Below are 2982 nucleotides of genomic sequence, written 5' to 3' on the forward strand. Positions count from 1 at the left end.
TGTGTGTGTGTGTGTGTGTAGTCATCAGTGTTCTCTCCCATTCAAGAACACATACACACACCAGTTTGTGCCGGTTTGCGCATGCACCCTCAACTGTATGAGTTCTGTTTATTTGTTTCCCGGCTGGTGGGATAATTTTGTGCAGTGAGAAATAGTTTACAGTTAATAAAGAACAGACCCAGCCTACTTAGTCTACCAAGCAAGCCTGAATTGTGACACCCGGATCTGCCCCTTGCTCCCTGCATGTTTATCTCTCCCATACATTCCCACTGTGAGCCCAGTTTAATAGATCTGGCTCAAGGTCACTCGCTAAGGCCCTTGTGCACACTAAAGGGCCTGTTTGACCATGAGTCAGGAATCTACAACGGATCAACTAGCCGGCAAAAATCAGTCTTACTTCCAGAAACTACCCAGACAACCAATTGCCCAGCCTCTAACGGCAGAGACACAAACTCTAAACCAGACCTGAACATTCATTTTGACTTGTTACCTATGCAAAATGGAAACGCAGGTCTAATGCCAGAAATTTCAAACCCAGGTCCTATTCTGAGCAGAGCACAAAGGGCCTGCTTCTTTAGTTGCTGTGGCCCTCAGACTCAACACAAAACAGATAGCATTGGAAAAAATCTAATGTTTTATAAAGAAAAATAGGAGACGCCATTGATGGGAAGTGGGGGGGGAGGAGAGGAGAAGGGAAGGAAACCAGAGGAAAAGAGAGTAGGGTGCTGAGCTGCAGAGCTGAGGAGGAGGGCCTGTGGGAGGCACAGGGAACACATGAGAACAGCTCTAACTTCTGCTGCTTGGGTTACTACTCTTTGACTCGGGACCCACTTGAGGCTGTTGCCCCAGCCAAATTAGTCCCAGGTTCCAATGGGACAAGCCAAAGTCCTGGCACCGCACTCTAATGCTGAGGCTAACCAGGATTTTTTTTTTCCCTTCCACCCTAAATGATCCTTGGCCGCATGGTATTTCAGTAGACACGCGTGCTTCATTTGAAAGATGGCTAAGTAGAGGAAACCTGCCAGAGGGATTTTCAGGTCCTTGTGCAGGATTTTTTGCCTGGAGAGTGGCCTCCATGGCTGACTTGGCCCTTCAGAGGACCAATCTATCCAGCGATCCATGTGACTATGATGGTAAGTGAGGGGGAGGGGCGATTCGTTCTCCTCTGTGGGACCCTAAGTCTACACAAAGCCAAGGCCTGACCGTGTCCGATCTGGCTGATCAGAAAGGCGTGGGCAAGCTTCATGAGGTAGCCTTAGGAGCCATCCCATAGAAGTAAGTGGTAGCTTGCAGGCTGCCTGACTGAAGACCCTTGGTAGAAAAGCCAGTGTTGTGCCAGCCCCAGAGCAGCGATTCCTTGAATGAGGCAGCTTGTCAAAATGCAAATTCTTAGGCCACATTCAAAAAGGCTAGTCCAGGGGACCCACAGCCTAGGGTCACACAGTTGGAGAGGGCTGGAGAGATCCTGGCTCCAGGAGTCCTGGACTTCATGAGTTCGTTATCGTATCATTCCCTAGAGACAAATAGTGCCCCTTCCCCTCAGCTTTGTCGTTGAATGTAAGTGGACATTTAGGATAGGCTTAAAGTGTGGATGCTGATTTGTTCAACCCCAAACTGAACTACGATACGATCCAGTCACCCCACTTCTTAGTACATAGCCAAAAGAAGTAACAGCAAGTGCTTGAAGAGGTATTTGTGCATCTGTGCCAATAGAAGCATTAAGCGTCATCGCCAAAAGGTAGAAGCCGTCCAATTGTTCATCCGTGGGTGAAAGGATTTAAAAGAAAAAAAAGTGTGCAGTATCCCTACAGCAGATTACTACTCCGCCTGAAAAAGAAGGCAATGTTGATGCATGCGGCAATATAAAAGAGCTTTGAAAAAAAAGCACGATGCTAAGTAAAATAAACCCGTCATCGAAGGGCAGACATTATGGGATTCCATGCATATGAGGTTCCTGGTATAACTAAATCCATAAGGATAAAGTAAAGGGTATCTGCCCAAGGCTGGGGGAGGGGCTAGTGGGGAGTTGCTGAGTGGGTGTGCACCTTCCATTTTCTAAGGTACAGTTCTAGAGATGGATGGCGGTGGTGGTGCACAGAGATGCTAAGCTGTATATTTAAATGCAGGGTGGGCCTGGAATGTGGCTCGGTGGCATGCTCAGTCCCCAGCACCAACAAGAAAAAGGCTAGTGTTAAACTGATACGATAGTGATTTATCACACTATCTGAAACAGGTGTCCCTGTTGGCTGTCATGGCAACTGCTACCGTGGAAGACTATCCTAAATGGCCGAATGCACAGAGGGAAAAGGCATGGCATTCAGACTGAGCACTCTGGGATGCTGTTCCTACATGGCCCTGTGCCAACAGTACCCATGATCAGGTCAAAGGGTCACTTTTGGCTGGCTGGTGAGCTGCCATCCTGCACCCCGTGAATTTATGTGTTTCCCTTCCAAAAAAAAAAAAAAAAAACCTTCCAAATAGCGCTTCAAATCATCCTGTCACGCATCACATCTGAGAAGGCTTCAAGAAAATAGGCTTCCTTCTGAATACCTGAGCTGTGTTTTCATCTTTTATCTTTTAAGTAGCAAGGCTTTATTTTCACTTCAAGCTGAGACAGTGTTTGTTTGCTTGAAAGAATGTGTGGAAATTATGTGTGACTTTTTTTTTTTTAACTGTTGCTGCAAGAAACACGCAGCATCAAAAAGCAGAAATGTTGAAGTCAAGAACGTCATCTCTCTCCAGACCTTCTTGGGTAGGCTGACGTTACAAAGGTTTGGTTGGAGCAAGAGTCCCCAAGTGTAAATGGAGACCTTGGCACAAATGCAAAAGAGCTCAAGTGAAATGTGTAGGCTGGCTACAGTCAGACTAGAGACATAAATTCTTCTTAGTTTTTTATTCTTCTTTGCGTACCAATCCCAGTTCCCCCTCCCTCCTCCCCTCCCGCTCTCCCCTTCCCCCACTTCCCCCTTCATGCACCCCTCA

General features: G+C 47.0%; 1 protein-coding gene across 1 annotated transcript in view; it reads left to right on the forward strand.

Annotated features, from left to right (window-relative positions):
- Positions 1-2982, forward strand: part of Npas2 (neuronal PAS domain protein 2) — a 186131-nt gene that overhangs the window by 131330 nt on the left and 51819 nt on the right. The window lies entirely within an intron of this gene.

This window comes from Microtus ochrogaster, linkage group LG2 (genome assembly GCF_000317375.1).
Source record: "Microtus ochrogaster isolate Prairie Vole_2 linkage group LG2, MicOch1.0, whole genome shotgun sequence".
Classification (NCBI taxonomy): domain Eukaryota; kingdom Metazoa; phylum Chordata; class Mammalia; order Rodentia; family Cricetidae; genus Microtus; species Microtus ochrogaster.